The sequence below is a fragment of the Dryobates pubescens genome, chromosome 3, assembly GCF_014839835.1.
Source record: "Dryobates pubescens isolate bDryPub1 chromosome 3, bDryPub1.pri, whole genome shotgun sequence".
In the NCBI taxonomy this organism is placed as follows: Eukaryota; Metazoa; Chordata; class Aves; order Piciformes; family Picidae; genus Dryobates; species Dryobates pubescens.
The window spans coordinates 10,507,755-10,518,277 of record NC_071614.1 but is presented as its reverse complement, the minus strand read 5'-3'; the positions used below and the strand labels follow the sequence as shown (position 1 = coordinate 10,518,277).

Genomic DNA, 10,523 nt, shown 5'->3' with positions numbered 1-10,523 from the left:
CAGGAGCCAAGGTGTAGCAAATTTTGTCCCTAAATCTGCCTCCGCTGGCCTTAATAAGATGTGTGTGCTGAAACTCAGCTCTGCAGCACGGAGCACAAATCAGCCAGAACTTCAGCACTGCCTTAGCTTTAGCCACATGAGAAGTCCCTCTTGACTTCAGGGGTCTACTCAAGTGTCAGAAGCTTCCTTCACAGAAGGAAAAAATCAACTAGAGTAAATCACAAGCTTCAATTTATTCACTCCAAGGACCTACCTTCTGCAGATGAAGGAAGGAAGAGTGCAGAGCATGGATGCTGGTGCTGCTGAGGTGCACTGAGCTCTGCACAAGCACATTCTTCTCATGCCTTTTCCTGCCATGCCTCCTGACTAGCATTCATCCATACCCCTTAATCTCTTTATTTATCATAGAATGGTCTAGACATCTTCTGGTCCAACCCCCCTGCAGTCAGCAGGCACAGCCCCAACTAATCAGGTTTCTCAGAGCACCATCAAGCCTGACCTTGAATGTCTCCAGGGATGGGGCTTCCAACACCTCCCTGGGCAACCTCTTTCAGTGTTCTTGAGCTGTGTTTTTGCATCCATCTGGAGTTCCCTTTGTGCAATACCTCTTTCATTAGCAAATATTCAGAGAATCACAGAATAATGGAATTACCCAGGTTGGAAAAGACCTCAGAGATCATCAAGTCCAACCTATCACCCAAGACCTCAAGACCAGTAAACCATGGCACCAAGTGCCTCATCCAGGCTCCATTAAAACACCTCCAGGGACAGTGGCTCCACCACCTCCCTGGGCAGCACATTTCAATAGCCAATCTCTCTTTCTGGGTAGAACTTCTTCCCAACATCCAGCCTGATGCTGAGACTGTGTCCTCTTGTCCTGTTGCTGCTTGCTGGGAGAAGAGACCAACCTCCACCTGGCTACAACCTCCCTTCAGGTAGTTGTAGAGAGCAAGAAGGTCTCTCCTGACCCTCCTCTTCTTCAGGCTAAACAACCCCAGCTCCCTCAGCTGCTCCCTATAAGGGCTTGAGGGATCACAGAACTTAATTACAATCTGTTTCATTGATGATTGTTGCATCCACCTATTCAAAAGTTCTTCCCAGAAAGAGAGATTGGCCATTGGGATGTGCTGCCCAGGGAGGTGGTAGAGTCACCATCCCTGGAGGTGTTTAAGAAGAGCCTGGATGAGGCACTTGGTGCCATGGTTTGGTTGAGCAGATGGTGTTGGGTGATAGGTTGGACTTGAGGATCTCAAAGGTCTTTTCCAACCTGGTCAATTCAATTCAATTCAATTCAATTCAAGTCTATCCTTATCCTATCCTATCCTATCCTATCCTATCCTATCCTATCCTATCCTATCCTATCCTATCCTATCCTATCTTATTCTATTCTATTCTATTCTATTTCATTCTATCCTATCCTATCCTATCCTATCCTATCCTGTCCTGTCCTATCCTAAATACAATGGGTTGTGGAGAAGAGCTGACAGAAACATTTTCATGTCAGGTGTTAGTCAGTTTGAAGCTATCTTTTCCCCCCACCCTCCTTTTCTGTTTTTCTTTAAACATTAGTAATCTGGGATTTCAGAACTGTTTTGCTTATTCAGGCATCTTGGATTTCAAAGCTGCATCAGACAACAAAATCTTTGGCATCTGCAAAATTGCTATGCGCTGCTGTTTGTTACTTACATTCCATCTTAAAACTGACTGGTTGGAAAATGAAGTTGGTCTGAAAGCCATCACTTCTGGTCTCATTGAAGTTTACAGAACCCTCTTTGAGCTGAAAATGTGATTCACCAGCAAAATAAATCCTGCCCTGAAACTGCAGTCCTGAAAGGAAGGAGGATTCCAGAAAGAAAAGGGCAATTCACAGAACCACAGGGTTGGAAGGGACCTCACAGGTCATCCAGTTCCAGCTCCCCTGCTGTGGGCAGGGACACCTCACACTACAGCAGGTTGCTCACAGCCACATCCAGCCTGGCTGCAAAAACCTCCAGGGATGAGGCTGCCACCACCTCCCTGGGCAACCTGTGCCAGTGTCTCACCACTCTCATGGGGAACAACTTCCTAACATCCAATCTCAATCTACCCACTTCTAGTTTTACTCCATCCCCCCAGTCCTATCACTCCCTGACACCCTAAAAAGTCCCTCCCCAGCTTTTTGGTCTTTCAGGCACTGGAAGGCCACAATTAGGTCTCCTTGGAGCCTTCTCTTCTTCATCCTGAACAACCCCAACTCTCTCAGCCTGTACAACCCCAATGCTCTCATCCTGTCTCCATAAGAGGATCAGCCCCTCACCTCTCCTGATCCAGGGGGTCTCCTATACCTTTCAAACCCCAGCAGAACAACCCTATTTTGACTTTAGGCTACCAAATGTGAAATTAAAAAGGACATTTGCTCTTCAGTAGAGGAAATCCTCCCTCTCTGTTTCACCACCAAGACCTGGAATCCTCCCACCAGGCACTGAAGAATTAAACTGTGTAAAAGGGAAAATGCCTGGAATGATTGCTGGTGGATGTTAGATGCATCAAGACAGTAATGAGGAGCCCAGTCACAGCACTGTCCCCACAACCTCTGGAACACACCAGAAGGCTGAGCAGCAAATAGAAACATATACCCCCCTGATGAACTGGATGAGACATCTCTACTGAGTTCACCCAGAACATAGAGCACCATCAACTTAATTAAGCAATTTGAAAAGAGAGAAAGCAGGTTCTGCAGGTTTTGAAGTGCAGGGCAGGAATCTGTGCACCTGCATGGTAATAGGTTATTTCTCCTCTGAAGGCAAATGTTGATGGTTCTATGCCAGTCCATGGGATTGTCTCAAGATAACTAGATCTTCTCCATGCAGCACACAAATACATTACTCCATTCTATTCCTATCCAAACAGCAATTTCCCACTATTATCAATTGAGCATACAATGAATCCCACATTCACCCTGCTCCCACAGTGCCTCTTCTATATACAGAATGAATACAAAATGAGGAAGAATGAAGCTTGTGGGGCCAGCTCTTATTCTAACATCTTTTGAGTGCTTGAAAACCATCACAGAATGTTAGGGGTTGGAAGGGACCTTGAGAGCTCATCCAGTCCAACCCCCCTCCCAGAGCAGGGTCACCTAGAGCAGATCACACAGGAACACATCCAGGCAGGTGTTGAATATTCTCCAGAGAGGGAGACTCCACAACCCCCCTGGGCAGCCTCTTCCAGTGTTCTGTCATCCTCACAGTGAAATAATTCTTCCTCCTCTTTCCATGGAACTTCCTCTGCCTCAGCTTCCACCACTGCCCCTTGTGCTGTCCTTGGGCATCACCCAGCAGAGTCTGGCTCCAGCCTTTCACCACTCACCCTTTCCATAGTCAGAAACATTAAGGAGCTCAAAATATCTCTAGCATTTTACAGCTATAGAAATCTCAAACACCTACAGACACAATCCAGCTTTGTTTTTACAGTCACCCAAAGTCTTAAAGGAAAAGCTAAAGAATAGAATAGAATAGAATAGAATAGAATAGAATAGAATAGAATAGAATAGAATAGAAGAATAGAATAGAATAGAATAGAATAGAATAGACCAGGTTGGAAGAGACCTTCAAGATCATCGTGTCCAACCTATCAACCAATCCAACACCACCTAAACAACTAAGCCATGGCACCAAGCACCCCATCAAGTCTCCTCCTGAACACCTCCAATGATGGTGACTCCACCACCCACCCAGGCAGCCCATTCCAATGGGCAATCACTCTCTCTGTATAGAATTTCTTCCTAACCTCCAGCCTAAACCTCCCCTGGCACAGCTTGAGACTGTGTCCTCTTGTTCTGGTACTGGCTGCCTGGGACCAACCTCCACCTGTGTACAACCACCCTTCAGGTAGTTGTAGAGAGTAAAAAGGTCACCCCTGAGCCTCCTCTTCTCCAGGCTCAGCAACCCCAGCTCCCTCAGCCTCTCCTCACAGGGCTGTGCTCCAAACCCCTCCCCAGCTTTGTTGCCTTTCTCTGGACACCTTGCAGCAACTCAACATCTTTCCCAAACTGAGGGGCCCAGAACTGGACACAGTACTTGAGGTGTGGCCTAACCAGTGCAGTGTACAGGGGGAGAATGACCTCCCTGCTCCTCCTGGCCACACTGTTCCTGATGCAGGCCAGGATGCCATTGGCCTTCTTGGCCACCTGGGCACACTGCTGGCTCCTGTTCAGCCTACTATCAACCAGTACCCCCAGGTCCCTCTCTGCCTGGCTGCTCTCCAGGCACTCTGACCCCAGCCTGTAGCACTGCCTGGGGTTACTGTGGCCAATGTGCAGGACCAATATATTAATAATAATAATACAGTGTGCCATGGGAGACAGAATGTCCCTAGCATCTTCCCCTCCTTTTACATAGAATACATAGAATAAACCAGGTTGGAAGAGACCTTCAAGATCATCGCGTCCAACCCATCAACCAATTCAACCCACCTAAACTAACAACTAGCCCACGGCACCAAGCACCCCATCAAGTCTCCTCCTGAACACCTCCAGTGATGGCGACTCCACCACCTCCCCAGGCAGCCCATTCCAAAGGGCAATCACTCTCTCTGTATAGAACTTTTTCCTAACATCCAGCCTGAACCTCCCCTGGCGCAGCCTGAGACTGTGTCCTCTTGTCCTGCTACTGGCCGCCAATTGGCAGCAACTCAGTGGTTTTTCCCTTTGGGGTATGGAACTGTTTTGTGATAGAAAGGACCTCAAACAAAGGTGAGGCCAACCCAGTTCCAACCCCACTGCCATGATCAGGTTGACCTCGTCCCTGGGTGGGTTTGAACCACCAACCTTTCGGTTAACAGCCGAACGCGCTGACCCATTGCGCCACAGAGACTTTTCTCTCTCCTGGCAAACTTTCATTATAGACTTAATGCCACAGCCAATGCTTTGCATCAGTTTTAAGCACAGCACTCAGTACAAAAGTCCATTGCAGGGCCCCAAACCCTGGTGGGGTGCCACGGAGCCATTAGCTGTGTATTCAACGACACTCCATTTCATTCACACTGCGTTTCAGTCGAGCTGTGATGGCCCAGCAATTACTGCTGACTGTTTCTGATCTCTCACATATGAAAAGGCATGGCTAGTAAATTAGCAATGGTAACCAATAATGAGAAACCAGGGCATCTATACTTTCTCTTAGTACACCATTTAATTGGTATTAAAAACCCCCCATCCATTATGCCCTGTGTTTTACTCCGCAATGCAGATCCAACCCATTAAATATAGCTTTCATTTTCTCTCCTGTCTCTCTCTTTTTTTTTACCCCACCCCCACCCCTTAACAAAGATCACAAGATATTATGATATTCCCTTTTTTTTTCTCCTCTCTCTCCCTGCACTGCCAGGCTCTGGCCAAGCAATTGTGAGTTTGCTTTTTGCTTTCAGACATTTATCTGCATACACTTAGGTGAAAGGGATGATTAATCATAGCCTGTTGCTAGGCTACCTGGAGATGTTCATTTGAAGCTTAAGGTTTCTCTTTGTTAAAAGGTGCCACGAGGAACACACAGGTTTGAGACAAGGAAAGGACTTTGCAGGAGCTGCTGGAAAAGAAAGTACAGCAAAATAAATAAAGTAATCAGGATTCTCATAACAAAATGTGCATGAACAAGAAAAAAATCAGTGATAAAGCCCAACATGGTCCAGAGCTTGCACAGCACAGCTTCATTTTGGAATGTGGACCTTCTGGGCAGGCACCATAAGAATTAAAATTAAATCACAGAAATATTCAGGTTGGAAAACACCCTCAGGATCACCAAGGCCAACCCACAACCCTACTCTGCAAGGTTCACCCCTAAACCATGTCCAAACCACCGTGAAACACAGCCAGGCTTGGGCACTCCACCACCTCCCTGCCCAGCACATTCCAATCCCTGACCACTCTTGACATGAAAAAATGTTTCCTAACATCCAGTCTAAACCTGCCCAGTGGCAGCTTGAGGCCATTCCCTCTTGTTCTGTCACTGATTACATTACAGCACCAGCCTCTCCACAATGTCCTTCCAGGCAGTTGTAGACAGCCATGAGGTCTCCCCTCAGCCTCCTCTTTTCCAAACTGACCATTTCTCCTTCAGTTGCTCTCCATCAGATTTATTCTCCAGGCCCTTCACAGCTTCCTTGCTCTCCTCTGCCCTGGCTCCAGCACCTCCACATCTCTCTTGGATTGAGGTGCTCAAAACTGGACACAGTACTCTAGGTGTGGCTTCACCAGAGCTGAGTCCCAGGGGACAATCCCTTCCCTGCTCCTGCTGGGCTGGACACAGTGTTGCTGATCCCAGCCAGGATGCCTTTGGCTTTCTTGGCCAGCTGGGCACACTGCTGGCTCCTATTCAGCTGCTTGTCCATTAGGACCCCCAGGTCCCTTTCTGCCAATAGCTTTCAAGCCACACTGCCCCAAGCCTGTAGTGTTGCTTGGAGTTGTTGTGACCCAAATGCAGGACGTGGCACTTGGCCTTGTTGAAGCTCATCCTGTTGGATGGATCCAACCTATCCAGGTGCCTATGCAGAGCCTCCCTACCCTGGTGCAGATCAACACTGCCACCTAACTTGGTGCCATCTGCAAACTTACTGCTGACACACTCTGTGTCTTCATCAAGGTCATCAATAAAGATGTCAAACAGAAGTGGTCCCAACATGGAGCCCTGAGGAACACCACTTGTGACCAGCCACCAGCTGGATTTACTAAGGTTCAGTGTTCAGCCTTGGAGCTGCTGGAAGAGCTTTAAAGACACCACAATGTCTTTATCAGAAATGATTCAGCAATGAGAGCTGTATCTAACAGCTAATGAAATGAACAGGGAGATATTTGCTACTTATAAGTTGAAGAAAAATACCTCATATGCCTTGGCCAATTAGCATATTGGTTATAAGCTTCTTGATCTAAGCTTCTGTGAAGATTTACACCTCTGCACACAAATCCATACTCATTCTATGCCTTGACTACATTGTAAACAAGATCCTCTGATCTCACCTCCAATACTGCACCCAGTTCTGCGGTCCCCAGCATGAGAAGGGCACAGAGCTGTTGGAGCAGGTCCAGAGAAGGGACACAAAGATGATCCAAGGGCTGAAGCAGCTCTGCTATGAGGACAGGCTGAGGGAGCTGGGGGTGTTCAGCCTGGAGAAGACTTATGGGAGACCTTGCAGCTGCCTTCCAATACCTGAAGGGATCCTTCAGGAAGGCTGGAGAGGGATGTTTCACGAGGGTGTCTAGAGACTCTTTTTAAACTCCTTTTACTTAACATTTTGCTGCCTTCCAGACAGCAAGCAAAACTGTCCTCTCTCAGCTCTTCATGTGAAAATGGATGCAAAACACTTCTGGGAGGCATTCCTGCAGTGCATTCATGTCATGAAGAAAATCAGTACCAAAACAATGTCTGTAGTAGAATGGAATGGAATGGAATGGAATGGTATGGAATGGAATGGAATTAACCAGGTTGGAAAAGACCTTTGAGATCATGAACTCCAACCTATCACCCAACACCATCTAATCAACTAAACCATGGCACCAAGTGCCTCATCCAGTCTTTTCCTAAACACCTCCAGTGATGGTGACTCCACCACCTCCCTGGGCAGCACATTCCAATGGCCAATTACTCCTTCTGGAAAGAACTTTCTCCTCACCTCCAGCCTAAACCTCCCCTGGCACAGCTTGAGACTGTGTCCTCTTGTTCTGGTGCTGCTTGCCTGGGAGAAGAGACCAACCCCCTCCTGGCTACAACCTCCCTTCAGGGAGTTGGAGAGAGCAAGAAGGTCTCCCCTGAACCTCCTCTTCTCCAGGCTAAGCAACCCCAGCTCCCTCAGCCACTCCTCACAGGGCTGTGCTCCAGACCCCTCCCCAGTCTTATTGCCCTTCTCTGGACACCTTCCAGCAACTCAACATCTTTCCTAAACTGAGGGGCCCAGAACTGGACACAGGACTCAAGGTGTGGCCTAACCAGTGCTGAGCACAGGGCACAATGACCTCCCTGCTCCTGCTGGCCACACTGTTCCTGATGCAGGCCAGGATGCCATTGGCCTTCTTGGCCACCTGGGCACACTGCTGGCTCATGTTCAGCCTACTGTCAACCAGTACCCCCAGGTCCCTTTCTGCCTGGCTGCTCTCCAGCCACTCTGTCCCCAGCCTATAGCACTGCATGGGGTTGTTGTGGCCAATGTGCAGAACCTGGCACTTAGATATGTTCATTCTCATGCCCTTGGACTCTGCCCATCTGTCCAGCCTGTCAAGGTCCCTCTGCAGAGCTCTCCTACCTCTAACAGATCAACTCCTGCCCCCAACTTGGTGTCATCTTCAAACTTACTGATGATGGACTCAATCCCCTTGTCCAGATCATCAGTAACGTTATTGAACAGGATGGGGCTCAGCACTGGGGGACACCACTAGTATTGACAAGGAAAGGATTTTCCAGTATCCTTTTTTCTTTATTTTCAATAGAGATGATCTCCAATTATCTTTTATGTCTGCCCTAAAATTATAGGCATGGAGGAGTTTGCCTTCAGCATTTCAGCATTTGGCTCTGGCCAGCCTGATCTAGTGTGAGGTGTCCCTGCCCACGGCAGGGGGGTTGGAACTAGATCCTTGTGGTCCCTTCCACCCCTGACTGATTCCATGATTCTATGATTTTCTGAAGCACAAAGCACTGAATGCTTAAGTGCTTAAGTAGAGGGTGGGTTTTTTTAAGTTAGCTTGATGTGATTTGGGCTTTGGATTTGTGTCTGCTGGTTGGTTTAAACAGACTTTGTTTGGGTCCATATTAAATTACATTTATTCTTCATGGGAGAAGACAAGAGACCACTGTGGTCCAAATTGAACCTAAAAGCCTGCAGGCAGGTTTCTGGCACCAGGTTTCTGGCCCAAGAGCCCTGATTGCAGTCATGTTTTCCTTGGAGAAGGCTGAGGTGCAGCCAAAGAGGTGATGCTGGGGACTGAGCCAGTTCTGGTGATGTCATCAGAAGAATTCTGGTTGTTTGATCAGGGACAAATTCCTTCATGCCTTCAAGAGCAGCAAATATGAGGACAAAAGTCAGCTGAGAACTTGTCACAATAGAAGCTTTTGCACACTTTGTGTCTGGGGAGGTCCGAAGCACAACTGCAGCTGCTCTTGCAGAGTAAGCAGAGTGAACAAAGCTGCAGGAATGTCCTGCACGTAGCTGTGTAGTCTAAGAGAAACCTTGGCCAGCTTTCAGGCATGCAAACTGAGCATCAAAAGCACAAGGCTGGTATCTTGGCCACAGCACCTCAATCTGTTGTCTGAGGCTGTGTTTACTGCCTGATGTTAGAGAGGGATTTACATCAGAGAAGGGGTTGGACTCGATCTCTGGAGGTCCCTTCCAACCCCTAACATCCTGTGGTCCTGTGATCTCTCCTGTGATCTACAGATTGTCATCTGTAAACAGCAGGAAAAACAGAGGGGGAGGTGATGTTTTTACTGTGGCTGCTGATGCTCAGAAACGTCGAGTGGAAACATGCAGTGTTTGCAGACAGCTAAGGCTGCCTGCCACAAGTCGTGAGGAGCTGCTTCTCTTCCACGCTTCAGTAGTGGCCTGAAGGACAGAAGTCATGGGAGGTTAGGGAAGGAGACCAGCTGATGCCCTGTTAAATGTTTCAGGATAAGATGAAGGGGGTGCAACACAGGTTTGACAACCTAGCACACGCTGGCTGTCTCAAGCAGGGGAATAAGTTGTGGAAGCTCAAAAATCCTTCTAGGTAGAAATGGAGCAGCAATTTCAGAAGACTGAAAGATTACACTGGAGTTCCACTGGCTCCAGAGATCTGGCCTCAGGATCATAGAATCATAGACTCAACCAGGTTAGAAAAGACCTCAGAGATCATCAAGTCCAACCTATGACCTAATACCTAACACCTTGTGATGACTAAACCATGACTCCAAGTGCCACATCCAAGCCTTTTTTGAATGCCTCCAGGGACAGTGACTCCATCACCTCCCTGGGCAGCACATTCCAATGGCTAACAACTCTCTCTGGGAAGAACTTTCTCCTCACCTCCAGCCTAAACTTCCCCTGGCACAGCTTGAGACTGTGTCCTCTTGTTCTGGTGCTGGTTGCCTGGGAGAAGAGATCAACCCCTTCCTGGCTACAACTCCATCTGGAGTTCCCTTTGTGCAATTCCCCTTTCATTAGCAAATATTCAGAGAATCACAGAATCATGGAATTAGCCAGGTTGGAAAAGACCTCAGAGATCATCAAATCCAACCTATCACCCAACACCATCTGATCAATTAAACCATGGCACCAAGCACCCCATCCAGGCTCTTTTAAAACACCTCCAGGGACAGTGACTCCACCATCTCTGGGCAGCACATTCCAATGGCCAGTCTCTCTTTCTATGAAGAAGTTCTTCCTAACTTCCAGCCTAAACCTCCCCTGGTGCAGCTTGAGACTGTGTCCTCTTGTTCTGGTGCTGCTTGCCTGGGAGAACAGACCAGCCCCCACCTGGCTACAACCTCCCTTCAGGGAGTTGGAGACAGCAAGAAGGTCTCCCCTGA

At 48.0% G+C, this 10,523-nt stretch overlaps 1 non-coding gene across 1 annotated transcript; it reads right to left on the bottom strand.

Annotated features, from left to right (window-relative positions):
- Positions 1-4,779: 4,779 nt before the first annotated feature.
- TRNAN-GUU (transfer RNA asparagine (anticodon GUU)) lies at positions 4,780-4,853 on the bottom strand. The gene has a single exon. It is a non-coding gene; the product is annotated as a tRNA-Asn (tRNA).
- Positions 4,854-10,523: the final 5,670 nt, after the last annotated feature.